This window comes from Emydura macquarii, unplaced genomic scaffold (genome assembly GCF_026122565.2).
Source record: "Emydura macquarii macquarii isolate MOO-44397 ecotype Brisbane River unplaced genomic scaffold, CSIRO-AGI_Emac_v2 contig_554, whole genome shotgun sequence".
Classification (NCBI taxonomy): Eukaryota; Metazoa; Chordata; order Testudines; family Chelidae; genus Emydura; species Emydura macquarii.
Window position 1 is genome coordinate 7,122,930 of NW_027130691.1, and position 17,444 is coordinate 7,140,373.

Sequence of the window (17,444 nt, forward strand, 5' to 3'; positions counted from 1 at the left end):
GCACAGGTCATTGTAACATAGCTTGAATTGACCTTAAAAGTTAAAAGATTCTCCCCACTTATTCTGTATATAATTAAAAAATCAACACCCTTTAATTCATTAAAATTTGCAAAAGGGTGCTGCAAATTTTTTTATTTGAACAATTAGTAGATTATATTAAGTTTTGGCCTTTACATAGGTTGTCATAACTTCAAATTTAATTTTAAATAGGTTTATTTTTAAAAAGATAAATCTATTTAATTTAAAATTTAAAAAATCCAAATTCAAGAAGAAAATGCTTTTTTCAATTAAAATAAAAAAATCCTGCTACAATCAGAAAATCTTTAGTGGAGTTGCACCAAGGAGGCATTTGGGCCAAGGTGGCTCACACCAGAAAAAAAGGAAATGCTATAGTGTATTTACTGACCACTGATTAGAGCCTGAGAGGTACTGAATAATCCCAACTCTCTCAGACTTCCATGGGAGTGGAAGTTGCTCAGCAGCTCTTAAAACAGACGGACAGACAGACAGTCTCTCTCTCAAATTAAAAGTTAAGTTCAAAAGCATCATGACACCATGCGGAAACCGATCAAAGCAGCCATAGCAATTAATAGACAAATTCATATGTAAATACATTTTGCAGTTAGGATGAGGTGCCACCCAGCAGGTGGTGAGTGCTCATTTTTAGCACAAATGCTGAAAACTCTGCACTACATTAATAGAACTGGCATTTATCTTTCCATGGAAGCAGACTAATTATAACATTATTTTGGCTGGCTTCTGAAGGCCTGTCTACTTAACTGATGTGCTGTGCTTCAGTTCTCAATTGTTCCCCCTGAGAGATATCATAAATGTCACCACACAAGTACTTTTTATTGGGGAATGGGTAGCGTTTCCACCTTGAAGAGATTACAACAATATACCATGGACCAAATATTTATCTGGATTATGGTAGTGCTTATAGTCCCCAGCCAAGATCAGGGCCCCACAGAGTGCAGACACACAGCAAGAGACAGTCACTTCCTCAGGTAGGATAAAGAGGGGAAGGGACTTGCCAAAGTCAGGCAGATGACCAACATAACCAACGATTCCCAATTCCCATTCTGGTGCCCAATCCACAACACTACACTGCGTCCCAAGTTTGGTCCTCACCTGGACTTTTGGCTTTATCGTTTGTTGAAACAAACAACGAAACACCATAAGCCTCAGCCTTGTCCCCATACTCGGCCGTTCTTAAGGTTTCCATGCAGAAGCCCCTGTGTCCCAGATCCTAGTTCCTTGGGCCCAGTCCCTTTTAACCCAACAGTTAAGAAACCACACCTGCCACAATCAGGCAGCAGCTTTAGGCAGGTATGTGATAGCTTTATCACTAACATGTGATAACGGGGGCGAAAGGGGGTCAACAGAAGAGCACTGCCACACTGCTATTGAGAAAGGAATAGGGAGAGAGGAAGAAAGATCCTTGTTCTGTTTCTGCATAACTGTAAGAGTGGAAAAGTACAATTTTCCAAGGGTAACTGAACCACTGAAATAGTTCCTAATAGTGCAGCTGCTATAGCTCGGTCTAATCATTTTGTACAATCAGTAATAATAAATGTTACACAGGCCCACTTACAGCAATTCCGGGCCCCAAGTTGATCACTGATGAACCCAGGAAGCTGAGTAGCAGATACCACCTCCTCAGTCACCCGGGAACCTGCGTGGTGCATAACAAATAAGGGGAGGGGCAGAGAGCGCAAGCGGTGGGGGGCTTCGGGGGAAATGGAGGATATGTATTTAGCCTCCCATCTGCCTGGGCCCTTTTAAATCACCGGGCCCCTGGACAATTGCCTCCCTTGCTCCCCCTTCAGCAGGCCTGATGTTACATCCCAACAGAGGTCTGCTGCTGTCAAACACTGTATGTGCACGATTTGCAAGCGACATATTCTGACTGTGGACATTCACAGTAGTTGCCTAACCTGAAATGAAAGGGTTTTCTCCTGTCTTATCAGACTCTGAACCAGCCCTAACGGTGCAATATCTGGCTGTAATTAGTTAAGATGCTGCCAGCACTTTGTATTTTTGTTTAAAAGAAGAATACATCAAAAACTCAAAAGCACCCAATATTCAGGAAAAAAAGGCAGCAGAACATGCCAGGGAACAGGTGCAGTTTATAACAAGGAAGCTAAATCCGGCAATTAATGCAGATATAATCAGTGGTGCACAGAAAGTGACGGTCCCAGCTCTTCCCTCCCCGACATTGGTAGCATCTGGATCCTTTACAGTGCTGCTACGGTTAGACACTTTAAATAACAGAGAGATGCTGCTGGTTTAAACCCTAAAGGGCCTGAGCCAGAAGAAAATGTAGGAAAATGCCAGGTCTGGGAGGCTGCAGGCTGATCCATCCAAGGGAAAGGATGTGATGCTGCACAAGGCCTAAAAGGGAAAGGGGGACGGCGTGGAGAACGACTGCTCGGCTCCAGTAAGCCACAAAGCAGCTCAGGGAAGAGAAGAGAGCTCACTTAGCCAAGCGCCTCACTTCCCTGCAAGGCAGCCCCATGTGCTAGACCCCTCCTCCACCCAATGACAGCTATGGAGCCCAAGAGTTACTGCACACCTGGGGGTGGAGTAACACCCCATGTGTGGCCCTCGGAGAGGGGATATAAGTGGGCCCCCCAACGCTGATCTGGAAAATTTGTTTACACGATTAGGAGGAGCGAGGTCATTCAATCTCCCCCCCACCCAGTCAGGGAGCCTCCCCCTATCATTCTTGCATGGGGTTTCCCCCTCATTTTGTTTGGGGAAGGAAGCAGCTGTGTGAGGGTGAGGAGAGCTCTCCTGGCTGAGCTCCAGGGCACAGATGTCATCTAGGGAGAGCTCACTGGACTGTGCAATACCTGCAGTGACACTCAGCATTCACGTGGCATTTTCATTCTCAAAGCTCCTTGCAAACAGTAACCTTCCCAGTATCCCAGCAAGGTAGGCAAATGGTCGCCCGGTTCTGGAGGCAGAAAGGTCAGTGATGGACCCAAGGTCAGCAATGGAGTCTGTGTCAGAGCAAGGGTCAGAACCCAGCAGATCCTGTCTCCCAGCCCAGTACTCAAAGCACTGTTCCAGGCCTCTCGTAAAATTAATGTCAGAGCCAAACTTGTGCGAGGCGCAAGGAGACATGCTAAACATGCCATTTCAATCTATATCCTACTGACTTCAGCAACGCTCAGCAACTCAACGGAGGATGCCTCCCCCATGCATCCTGATGTAACACCCCTTGGCCTTGTGTTCTCATTCAGGCAGGGAGAGTTTGTATTTAGAGCCTGCGGTAAGCTGCAGCCAGTCTGGTCAGAACCCCACCTTCCAAAATGGACAATGGCATTTGGATTGCTGTTGCCATGCCCCACATCCTATCAGAACAGCAGCAAGTGCTTCGCACAAGCCTGGTGAGAAGGCCACTTACAGTCTCAGACCCTGGGATGGATGTGTCATAGCTGTCTATATAAGGCTACCACAAAAGGGGGGAGCATCCTCAGTGGGGATCAGAGCCTCTGAGATTCTGAAAGGTTTACATGGGCCACACAACTGAGGAAGCTGCCTTCTGCTAGATGATGCCTCAGCATTTGTTCTCACTGAGAACACCTCATGTTTTATACATGAAAACGTTGTCAAAATTTATTTTACTCTGCTGATTTTTAACTACTTTCAGATCACTCTCTCTAGCTGGCTATGTTTAAAGAAAAGAACTCCTCAACATCTTCAGCCCCTTCCACTTTCCAAATACATGGGGCAACTAAAGCAGAAGTGGTAACCACTGCACAATATTTCAGCTGAAATGAGAAGTCTCAAAAAAAGAACCACGCCACCATATTTGATCAGGACTTGACTGAGAAAGGAAATAAAGACTGTCTGGGTTTTAATAACATGCTTAAAGAGAGGACAGAGAGCGAGCTTTTCCATCATGGTATACAAATGGATTGTAGTCTCCCTGCGTAAATGAAACACACAATAATATACAGGCTTTCACCTTTATTCTGTTTTATCAGAGCTCATCTGCTGATCACTGATGAGCTCCATGGAATAGCACTTTACATTTCGGTGTCAACACAGCAGTGCCATGGTAATGATTGAAAATATTTACATATTGCTTCACTGATTGGTTCTTTTGACCATCTGGCTAGTTTGCATTTTAAAAGGGTTTTCAAAATATGTATTATTTTTTAAGTGGGTTCCTGCACACCGTTTAGGTCCAAGTCCAGCATCACACGTGAATCCATCCCTGCTGCAATTCTTAATCCTAAACATTAAAGATTGAACATTTACAAATGTAATCCCCAATTTAGTTGAAATAACAACTTACTTATTTTCTTAACCAAAAATGTGTGCTCAACACCTACCAGAAAGAATGAACGTGCCAGTTCAGCAATGATGTCTCATATTTAATGAGGCAAATGGTGTAATCTTTTTGATAACTGATGAGTCAAACGGAAACATGCCACTCAGGTTTGGCACAATTTGCTAGCTTTCATTATTTTACAGATAAAGAAATACTTTACAGAAAGTTTTCTTCTAGATGGAATAACTTTGTAGTAAGCTTAAGAACACTGGACTCCACTGCTGTCTTTTGTATTACAACAACACCTAGAGTCTCCAATTGAAACGTGAGCCCCTTTGGCCCAGGCACTGTACAAATACATAATGAGGGACAGTCCAGACTCAAAGAGCTCACCATTTAAACAAACAAGATAGACAAAGGAAGTATTATATGCCCATTTTACAATTGGGGAATGGGGGCACAGAGAAATAAAAAATTAAAACCTAAAAATAAAACAAACACTTTTGCGCTGAGCTACAATAACTTTCTATTTGCTATGATTAAGTTAAATCAGCTTTCCAATGTACTTATACAGTGCTTTGGACTTCCCTTCCCTCGTTGCTACTATCTTTCCTTAGACCCCAGATTGGAAACTTAGAGATGTTGAGCTTGTGTTTTTTCATGCAGGATTAGTAGTGAGCTCAGCTACACTTCTTCCCTTTACTAGATATAGTAGTAGCACAGCCACAATTTAGGAGCCAGTCCTGCTGACCTTCCATTGCAGAGACCCCAAGTGACTAAAGTAGGAACAAAATCAGATCTTAGGAAACTGGCTTTAAATTGGATTTATCCCTGAAAACAAACAGCTTTGGTAGGATTTACATCAGAGTTTTAATCATATAAAAAGCTAGAGTGTTTTGCTGGTGAAATCTTTGCTAGAAGAGCTTTAAATATTTACTCCAGCTATAGCTACTCAGATTAACATGTTTTGTCAGAAGGAACATATTGCCAATTCGACATCTAATTCCAGAGAAAAGGCACCTCACCCATTTTTTCCCCGAGTTAGTGATTTAACTTCACCCTGGCTTTCAGCTATGTGATCTACTGTACAACTCTGATTTTCAGTAGTCTATGAAAAATAAATAAATGTAGTGTTAACTTCTGCCTTGCAGATACGACAGTAAGGGGAGTGGAATGAGAATCTACACTGAGAAATAACTGCACAACCTAGTTCATGCCCTTGTCTATGAATGAAGTTTTTAAGAGTTTAAGTAATTCATAATAGGTGCTCATGGACGGTTTTATAACAATATAACCAAATTATGCACAAAAATTTGACAATCACAAGTTTACTGCAAGATCTCTTTCAAGTACTCAGTGGGAATATTAAAATGCAGTTCTCCTCTGAGAAGCAGCTGTAAAACTGACATCATGCGTTTCCAGGTTTATTTTCTTGCTGACTCCATCTCAGTTTACAAGTCAGAAGATGCATTTTCTAACTGGTGCTGCAAACTCAACTTGAGATCCGAAAGCCCACGTCTGCCTCAGATCATCGGCAGTAAAAAAAAGTCTGCCAACGCAACTTAGATGAAAATGTTATTGATGATGCATAAGATTAAAGAGAATCCTGACAGTTCTGTCAGCTACACACAGTTAGCAGGGAGTCAAAACAGGGTTTTGTCACTAAAGCAATCATGTACTGCTCAAAGACACACAGCATACAGACATCGTAAGTAGGTCCCAGTAAAAACGTGCTCTTTTTAATATAGGCATGTTTCTGACCATAAAAAACACTGACACTGGTAATTTTAATACTATTCCTGATGAAGTGGGAGGGAGTTAGGGAAGATGACTCCATTTTGAAAATCAAAAACCAAATTTGAAACTCTCCACAGCTTTTCTCTGAAGCAGAGCCTGCAACAAAGAAAAACTCCAGTGCTTATATGGGGCACGTTCTGCTCTCAGTCACGTCTGCAGCCCTACTGAAATCAACAGGATTGCTTGGTTGAAACAGAAGGCGGGACTTGGCCTCACCATGATTTGGGGGAGGAGAGGGCTTCCATTTCTGCCAGAGAGGTAAGCACATGTCCTGGCATGATAGCTGCAATAGTTATTTCAAAAACAAACAATTGACAGTATCATCCCCTGGTGCAGAGAAACCAGAAGAAGGAAGCTGATTCCACAAGAAACTTTACCTTGCAGGCATTCTGACATCCATGCTGAATGCAGGCTAGCTGTAGGGGCCCAGTGCTTCTAGTCAGTTCCATGGCACTTCCCATGGACTCACCACTGGCAGCTGCCAGAAACTCCCCACCAGGGTGTATCACATCATGCAGCATAAGATGATGCTGGTGCTGTCAACATTATTTTATGCAAGAGAATCTCTATGGGGGTGGAGGAAGAGGGAAATGCCCTCACCATCCATGAAGCCCAAACCCTTTGACACTCCTACAGAAGAGGCTTCCCCAGGGTCAAGGGAAAGGAGAAGCATGTAACAGAACTAGTGCATCTCTGGGGTGACATCCATTGTGTATGACACTTAACTCAGAACGGGAAGCAATGTATGAGAATAAAACATTTTGAGCAGTTTTTCTTAGAGATTTGCAAGAATAATCAGCACTGTTAAACATCAGTCCCTAATTTAAGAAAAGAGCAGCCGTGCTGGGTCAGACCAATGGTCCATCTAGCCCAGTATCCTGTCTTCCGACAGTGGCCAATGCCAGGTGCTTTAGAGGGAACGAACAGAACAGGTAATCATCAAGTGATTCATCCTCTGTCACCCATTCCCAGCTTCTGGCAAACAGAGGCTAGGGACGCTTCAGAGCATGGTTTTGCATCCCTGTCAATAGCCATTGATGGGCCGTTTAATAATAGCCATTGATGGACCACAGCTAGATGGAACAAAAAGGTTTTACCATCACAAGCTTTTTCCCCTCCAAGCATGATGATGCATTTCCAGTGCCCTTGTTCAAATAATAGCATTATAGGAATATCTGGGTAAGTAGCCTGTCAAACAGAGCTAGCAAAGCATGCAGTGAGTCAAAAACTCATCCCGTTACGCTAAACAAACAAACTGACAAAATACACGTGAGGCTAGTACAGTGGCTTATTACACAGGAGCTGCAGAAGACAGGTTAATGCCTCAATTAGGCTTGCCTAATATGCATTTCTATCTGACAGTTATTGGTGTTAAATAAATTCTGTCATTGAAAAGCCCATTTAGGAGACTTTATGCAAGAGATGGGGAACTTTAAGAGTCATTCTGTGTTCACAAAACAGACAGGACACATTGTATCCATGCTAAATGCCTATTTGGGAACCATTCTTCAAAGTGTTACGTTATAGTGAATGCAATTAAAAACAAAACAAGTATTTTCCTTCTGCGATCATTAAATTTGCTGCAGTATTTCATAGTCCAAGAATAGGGAAAAACAGCAGTAAACTCAAATACCGTCTTCAGACAATCTTCGTAAATGTGGCATTTAAAACACAAACACACACACACGAAAACCCACACACCATGGTGCCTACGGTGCTTCTGTTCAGATCATGTGTTTTGGTGGGACTATACAATGCACAGGATTGGGGTCCAAATGAGTAACCTGCCAGAACTGCTCAGCGTCTCAATCTCAGTTACATGGGAATGTTCATGAGAATTCATGTGGACCCAAAGATAGGGCACTGGCCTGGGAGACAGGAGACCTGGGTTCTTTTCCTGGCTCTTCCACTGACTCACTGTGTGACGTTGGACAAATGACTTCACACTCCTTTGCTTCAGTGTAAAGATTTGTAAAATGGAGATGATGGTACTTCACCTCCTAGGTAAAGAGCTTTATAGAAGTAGTAAGGATTATCTAGAGAGAGATAAACCTCTGGTTTTTTCCACAGCATTTTAAATCGTTTTCAGAGGTATTCCATAATTATTTAGACATGAATCTATCTCCCCCCCGGCTTCTCACACTTTCATTCACTGTATTTGCTACTAAAGATGGGGCAAGCAACAAAGTTTGTGTATGTTCAGGCTAGAACACCAGAGCATGATGCCTGGTTGAGAGGCTTTCAGAGGGAAGTGTTTCCAGCTGCAGAGTATGACTGGGAAATATTGAAAAGAAAATGAGGATCCATATTTCCATCACGCAAGGGGAACAACCTACTCAGTGAAAGGGAAAATTAAACACTTTGGAAACGCCTACAATTGGTTTTCAACCTGAGATACAGCAAGGAGATGTAAATATTTGGATTTCAATTTCATTTGACATGATAAATATAAAACCATGCTCTATTTCCTTCAAAGAAAAGGGGGAGGAGAAAGAAGAGTAACATTAAGATAACCAAACCGCCCACATAAAGAAAAAACATTCTACATTCTACTTTCCTCTAAAAGGAGGCCTCTTAGATTACCCAGAACTATTGATCTAAAAACAAAAAATCACAACAGAAATTCTCCCTGTTTTGTGCCTTTCTGTGACAGAAGGCAAAAAAGAAAAATCATAATCTATTAATTCCAAACTCCTAATGACTTTGCTGGAAGCAGGAGTGGCCCGAGTGTAAACTCACAAACATGGATACAGCACTATTCTTTACCTTAGGAGATGGCCAGAGCCCTGCCAGCTTTCCCAAGGAGTCATAACTCATTGACTTTAACAAAATCAGTAGACAGAAGAGTGACTCACTGAACCCTAAACCAGATTCCTGATAACTAACCAATTCAGGACACAATGAGTAAGCTGAACAGTAGTTACCCACAGCTGTACTATAAAAACCTGCAATCCTCTCATATCCTTTTAAAGCACTTAATAGAATTAAATCCTTATGATACATCCAAAGTTTAAAGTCTTGCAAGGACCTGACTCTACCTATACATTTTGGGATAACGAGGCCTTTCTAGTGGCTCTTGACAGTGAAGTACTAAGGTATGTCAAGACCCTCCATATGTGGGTGCTGTTACATATGCCCACTTTCTAAACAGGACATTACATTGTTGGAAGAGAATGCCTTTTGAAGACACTGTTGTATGGGTTAAGCCAGATAATTTGCTTGAACTAGTGTCCTGCAGCTAAGGATTAGTTATGTAAGCATCAGCAATCCAAACAAATTATAGTCAGCTTTCCTATCTATGAAATTAGTTGCACTCACCGTGACAAATTAAAAACTTTAAACCATTAATTTACTATTGTATTTTATAACCACTCCAGACAATACAAGAATGCTGGGACGTGCCTCTCTAGATTGCTACAGCACACCATATTAGCCAATTCTCTGCCCTTTTCCCTCTACCTGCTGGTCACCAGGCTTATAAATCGGCTAAAAAATTTCACTCCAAGCAGGAATCTGATGTACAGTGGTCTCAGATAGGGAGCAAAGCTGCTAAGTCACTCTGCTGGGGGAACAGTAAGTGGTGAATCATCATTGCTTATCTTATTCAAGGTCTCTCTCCAAGCTACCTAAGTGTTGGTCCTTCCTTGTGGAAATAAGAGTTGTAAAGTCTCCTGTTAGCTATGCTTTAGTAAGTGCCATGAGAGTACTGTCTAAACACCAAGCAAGAAAAACGGAATCTGTGTAACTCTTCCAAAACTATCCAGGATATCCAACTCCTTACATTTTTCTCATTACTGGACATCTCACTGTCCACAAGGTTGAAGACTCCTGATCTTATAGCCTTGTTGGACTCAACTGAGCAAAATATTTTGGTTGCTGCCTCAAAGCTGGAATACAATCCAGAAGCAGTTAATTTGGAACCCTGGAGCTGCAACTGAGTTGGGAAGAGATGCAGAAATTGAAGTCCTAACCACACATGGTCATTAAAAGATCCCATGGCTCTTTTGAAAGAGTACAGGTAACCCTGCCCTGCTGGCCATACTCCAGCACAGAAAATTACATGCTACCTACAGTCTTATTGGCTAAAATATTTTTCTTCACTTGCTGTCCTCAACTGTTTTGTTTCTGTACACCTGACTTCAGTATGCACCCGACATGCCCCTCCCAGGAGGCAGCTGCCGGTGAAGTGACACTTATGCATCCCGTTCTGAACTTAAAGGGGTGTTGTGCACCATAGTGGTTAGTCAACGTTCATCACATTTCTCAGGATGCTTCGATGAAAAGGCACTGTACACCGGCAATGCCAGCTTTATAGTTATACAGCATCCCTCCCTGCTCTCCTTTGTTTATGAAGATCTACAGATAACTAGGTCGTGTGGAGAAGAGCAATAGGAAATGAGGCTCATCCCTAAAATAGGTCTCCATTCAAAATGGGAACTATCTTCCTGAATAGATTTCCTCAGATATCCCCAAGTGTTCTCCAGGGGCTGTTTTAGCTCTAAGTTTACTGGATTCTTCCTACTTTTCACTGATGGAGCTTGCAAGCTCAGTTACCTTTTTCTCTGAGGCACAGTCCTCCACTATTTATCCTCTCACCACAAGAATCCTTGCATCCTCCTTTCTGGGCAAACTCTGTCACTGCGCAGAGGGTAATCACAAGGGCTACAAACCACTTAACCCTGTAGCCCTTTGTCCCCTACAAAACGGAAAGAGGATTTGACTCCTGACATCGGTAGATCTTAGGTGATCCACCAGAAGCCAGGATCATCCATGAGAAGACCTTGTGCATTTTCCCAGTTCCTTCAGTGCAACTTACTGAAGAGCCACTATTCAGATAGTTACATGTATTAACTTCCTTGCCCATGTTACTGATACTTTAGAAGTAGAATTTTTAGGAGCTCTTTGCATTGACTTAACATCCCTATTGGGTAAAACTCCCATTGACTTTAAAGGGAGCAGTACAAGGCTGAGGCTAAGTATTTTTGAAAATCCCACCTTATATTATTAAAATTAAAACATTTCTAAAAATGTATTGTTCACTATTTATGTTGTTTGTTTACATTTGGCACCATACTCAACTTAGACACTGAAACTGGACTAATCAGATACACTTTGGATTTATAGCAAATTTAAATTTCAGGTTCTCCTACCCTAGCATAAAGCTGTTGTATTTGGATTTCCAACACTGCCCAGGAAAAGTTATAAACAAATGCGGGTTTTATTTGATTCTCTCCACCCCAATCCCCCTCAGATTCATAACTACATTTCTATTCATATTGGGATTTGCAAAACACTTCTTTGTTTACAAAACCTGAAATCTGTGCCTGAAAAACAGTGTCTTTCACTAATTTTTGTTTAAATAGAAACACTGATGCCTTTGCTATACAAATCAGCTTCAAAATTAATTAGAAAAGGAAAATTTTTCACAAATTAGAGAAAATGGCTAATATAAGACAATTAAAATAAGAAAAATGCATTCTGATAGAAAACTTAAAGAGAGGGGGGATTAGTCCTTCTTCACAAACATAGCAGACCCTTATAAAGGAGGGGAAAGTTAAAAGGAAAAGTAACAGGTTAAGAAATATTTCCCAGTGGACTGTACTGATCCTAGAACAAATCATTGCTTTCTCTCAAATTCACAGTAATGAGTCACATTAGATTCAGAAAAAATTAAACAGCAGCTTCTATTTTATACTACAAAAAGTACCATTTTACTCTGCAGTTCTTGAATCAGGCCCTCATATAGCAGTTTGTTAAAATATATAATGTGATTAACTAGCTATAAGATTATGTAGATGTCACAATAAATAGGACAGATGGAATTTACAGACTCCAGTAAAAAACAAACAAAAAAAATCTGTTGGGGGCCAGCTGAATGAGACTTTTTAAAAAATGAGCTTTCCTGGAAGGTGTGATGCAATATTAGAGAAAAGGTCTCAGAAGCAATACAGATTTCAAATAAAAAAGGCAAATCAATAAAATAATTAAACACCAAAAAATCCCACTTCACTTGCAACTTTTTAGCATTTCTCAACAGCCTAAAGCAAAGTCTTTTTAAATTGGTCCTTGTTAACTAAAATTAGCAATCGCATACAACTCCCACATACCAGATGGCAAATCACAATAAACGTTTGGGCTGTTCGATGCACAACACTGAAGACATTCAAATATGCTGTCCGAAGCAATCCAAATAAAATGAATATTGTATCAGAAATTATTGTTTTGGTGAAAGATGCCCATTAAATTAACCATAATCCAAAAATCAATCTCTAAGGTCTTCATTCTACTCTCACTAACCCAGGTGTAAACCAGGATTAACTACCGAAGTCATTCGAATGACACTAATGCAAAAGTTACTGTAAGTAAAAGGAGATTTAGGATCAGAGTGCATTAAGACTGAACAATCCACCCCTACTCTGCAAAACATATAAGCATATGCTTAAATTCCACTGGCTTCAGTGAGACTTAGCACATAAATAAATGTTTGGCTGAACTGGGGCCCAACAGCAGATCCAAAGCCTAGTGAAGTCAACAAAAAGGGCTCCCATTAACTTCAGGTGGCTTTGAATCAGGTCCTAAATTAGGCAATATTTTCTCATACACACACCTAGAAATAATTTACCCCCTTTTCATGTTCCAAGTTATTTTAAAAATCTTTTTAAAGATACCAGGTACTTGTTTATTTACATATTTTTTGTTTCTTGAACACAGATGCAAAGAAGTTATATTAAAAAGATGAATAGCTGCTACTGTATGCTGTTTAAATGGCCACAAAAAGCTTCTAAGGGCCATAAAGGGAATAGTAAGGAAATTAAAAACCATTTTTGTTCATGCAGATGGCCTAGCATACGTACATTCATTAAACTGGTATCAACCTTCTTTAATTAAAAGTTAGTTATGGAAACTTAAATATGATTAATCCAAACTAACAGCCTAAAAGGACTCTGCTCTATCAAAGGCGAGACACATAACAAGCCACGTTTTTCACCCCTAAGCCTCAGTCATTTACTCACATCTCTCTCTCTTTAAGATGCTATCATGATCAGAATACATCAACGGTCTCATAAAGAAGCACTGCAATGTAGAACAGCAAGAGGGGACTGGTCTGTGGTCATTCTTCTGTCATGCTTAGCTATTCTTTACTTCGTATTTCACGCTGTGGCTTTTCAGCTATCCAGCAACTCTGGAAGTCCATGAATTGGTCAACCATTAAAATAACCAGCCATATCAATTGCCAGATCAATTGAACCAGATATATATATATATAAATAGCCAGATCAATTGAAATATCAGGCATGAGGTCTGCAAAAGGACATAATGGTGCACTCCCACAAGCGGCAGCCTACTATTGAAGGGTGGAAAAATCACTAAGAAGCTAGTGTATTTTGTGCTACAATCAATCTTCTTTTATTACTCTGGAGCATAAAACAGACATGCCAGAAATAACCATGATAAAATATTCCAGAGGATCAAGGACTGGGGGAGGAAAAGGGGGTTAATCAAGCAATAAAGGGATGAGGCGTTTCATGAGTCCACATTATTTAATATGAAATCAAGCCAGGATGGTATCCCTGCCCAGCGATATTTCATACAAATCAAGTGCATGAACTACCTAAAATGTTCCATTTGCTCATTTGAAACAAAAGACAGGTATACCTGCTATACCTCATATTTTCAAACACAAACATCTCCTCAGACATCATATTGCCTAAAATGAAAAGGAAAGCCACTCTGCCCAAGTAGCCAGCAAACAAGGGGGGGGGGACACATTTTAGGCTATTTATGGATTATTTTTAACTAGATCATGAACAGTTGATCTTTTCTGTAAAACAATCAATCAGTGGCAGATACTGTTATTCCTGCAGCACTCAGATTTGTTGTAATATAATACAAATAGCCTGTCTTTTCTACCATGCAGCTTCATTTATTTAGAAAACTTTTGCTAGCAAAACACCCTGTTTGCCACAGGGGGGGATAAAACACAGAGGAGTTCTAGCAATACTTCGTTGGAAACAGCAAGTGACTTGTATTCTGGTGACAGCTTGCTCTTACCGTGCATTACCAGCACCCACTCCTGCGTTGCTAACTATAGCACCAGAAGAAATCCATGTTAGAAAGGCTGTCACCTCAGTGCACAGAACAATGCTCCAGCCAAGTGTCCCTGTGTCAAGCACACTTAAAAGAGAAACGCTCGCTCCCTCCCCCATCTCTCTGAAAGGTTTCTCTGTAGTAATAACAAGCACGAGACTCGATCTGCGGGCACAGAAGTGACCATTAATGCCTGAGTCTGTGCAGCAGCCTGGGGAGGTTGTTTCTTAGCAACACAGGGGGCAGCTTTTCCATCCGCAATTCAGTCAGGCTAATAAAACAGAACTGACCAGCCGAGGGGGAAGGGAGGGGAGGGGAGAGGATTGTAAAATCCCCCCCGCCTCCCCCGGAAACATCTGGTGAAAGTCGCTCCCCGCAGGGTGCCACACTACAACCCATGGCACGGGCTGGAAGGGGGGACAGGGGCTGCCTGGCAGTCAAGTACTGGGGATTTGAGATCAGATGCTATTTTCCCCTGGGGGCCCTACCTAGCCACGTGCTGCCCCCCCCTCCTCGCACTATCCTCCCCTTTGGCCAAGTAAGGGGCTGAGGCCCAGAGCCCCCGGGGGCCCGCCTGGGGCCCAGCCCACAGCCTGCACCACCCGCCCCTCTCCGAGTTCACCTCAGTCAGCAGCCGGGCCGGGCCGGGCCCCCGCGAGCGCCCCCCACAGCAGCCGCGTCGCCTCAGGGCCGGCCGCCCCCTCCGGCTCTAGCGGCCTAGGCCCCTCCAGCCAGGACGCGGGGGTCCCCGCCCCGGGACGCGGCTTCTCCCCGCCCCACACACACGCACCGGCTGCGGCTCCTCCGCCGGCCGCGGCCCCAACGCTCGCTCGGCGGCCGCCGCCGCTGCAATCCTCGGCTACCGGGAGCGGGCTGCCGACCTGCCCGCTCCCCTCTCGCATAATCCCCGGCGAGGGCGGGCAGGGCACCGGCGGCTGCCGGGCTCCTCCGTGCTGCTGGCCAGGGGGAGCCGCCGCCGCCGCAATCCCTTGGCTGCCGGCGCGGCTGGGCGGCTGCAAGGCAGGGCTCGGGCGGCGGCTCGAGGGGCGCCCGGCTGTCACCCAGGCCCCTCGGCCGTGAGCGGGAGCCGGCGGGCAGCCTTCTCTGCCAGCGCGAGCCTTGCCCACTGCAGCAGAGCGCGGCCACTTCCTTCCCCGGCTCGCAGGCATTCCCTCACTCGCGGCACCGGCCGCACCGCGGGAAAGGCGGGCCGGCTGCGCCCCCTGCAGGCCACGCTGGGGGAACAGCCGGCCGGCGGCTGCGGCGGGGCAGGGGCAACTTGGGAGCTTCCGTCTCCCTCCCGCCCAGTTGTCTCTCAGCTTCCACAGACCGTGGGTGGGTGAGGCTGGAGGGGGTTTGGGGCAGAGGCTGGTGAGACAAGCCCGGCCCCAGCTGACTGGTACTTTACCGAGGTGGGGCGGGAGGCAGGGAAATCTCCCCCTTCCAAACTAGCTGGCCCCTGGGCCTAGCCTTAAGACCACACCTAGCCCTAGCCCCAGGCGATGAAGGCAATGTTATAGGGCTAGCCTAATAAACAAACATATCCTTACACGACACTCTGCGGGGCTAGATGGCCACCTGCTTTACAAAGGCAGCCCCCCTATCCCCATTTCTCAGATGGGGAACCTGAGGTACCAAGCAGGCAACAACTGACTTCCCCAAGGGCCCACAGGGAGTTAGTGGTAGAGTCTGGCATAGATCCCACCTCTCCACCTCATAAATGGCAGTTTGTCTTGCACAGTGTACACACAGCAGTCTTGTTGCTGATGGCACATCTGTACACAGAGCATCCGCTCACTAGTAATGCCAGTGCATTCAAGGACTTAGGAAACACCTTTCCCTTAGGGCTACTGCTAGGGCCCTTGCTGGGAGCGACAGCTTTATAGCCATAGGTAAATACAAGGCCGAGTACATTGAGAGCTGGATGTAGGGGAAGCAGTTGCAGGGCTTGGAGCTCCCCAGCCACACTGAAAAGAAACCAGGTCAGCTACACTCAAGAGAAAAACTTCAGCTCATGCATTGCAACCACTATCACAACAAATACTTGCAAAACTCCTCAAAAGACTGCTGAGTGTAGGTGCAAGCTACCCATGGGCATCACAAGCTCAAAGTATGCAGATAGGGCTTCACTAAGCCATGTGATCTCTGTCTCAAAATGTTCCATCACTTCCTAGGCCAGGAAAGACCCCCAATCCTCTTTTTATAATTTGTTGCATTACCCCTCAATAAATATAATGCAATGTGTTAATTATCTAGGTCTGCATCTAGGAGCGCTTTGTGTGGCTTCTTTTCTGGATTTTTACAAATCAATGTTGTCAGGCTGGTTTGATGATGCTTGTCTATATCATTTGCACATTAATTTCCGTTCTATGATAAATCTGTTTAAAATTAACTTGAAATAATTACAAGCAACTGATAAGCCATATCCTATAAGCTCTCCCTTACTTTCTCTTTCACATTATCTTTGCATCACATGCCAGGGATAGAACTCAGTGGCCAGAATTAGGAAGACTAACACATTTTCATTTAATCTGAATTTTAATTTAACCTGGAGCACTCTCCTTTAAATGATGAGCATGCCAGCCCTGTTACAATTTCAACACTGGCTGATTCTGAGATACATAGCAGGACTAGAGCAGAACTGATTACACATCTTTGCTCATTAACAAGACTGGATAAAAGCAAGAAAAATAGTGACTAACACTGGGTTGAAGCCTGAGAAGTAACTAGATTCCTTACATATTTTAGATAATTACTTCATTAGTTATTGTAATTGGTTCTTCCAATTATGTCATGATTACTTGTATGGCACAACTATAAACACTGTCAACAAACAATTAGCAGAGCTACAAGACATACAATTAATTCCTAATGGAAACTTGCTAGCCTTCTCCAGAGACTTGCACTATCTGCACATTAAACTTTCTTTACTGCTGCAATAGTAATAAAAGGTCCTTGTCCCCACCTTCAAAACCTTACATATATCTCCCCACTGCCCTCATATCCACCTTTCAGTCCCTACCACATTCCAATCCTCTTTCTTTACTGCTCCTTTCATCGTCCCAAAATTTGCCTCCTACACATCCAGAATCTCCCAACTCTTTTCCAGTGCCCATCATCTCCTCAAAACCTATTCCTGCAACCCTCACATCCAATGAGCTCATCTGCTGCTGTTTTATGACTGAACTGTTACCCTGTGTTTTGTTTCTTTGTTAAATTATAAATGCTTTAAAGCAGGGGTCTGAGCTCTTTATGTGCTTTGCAAAGTGCCTGT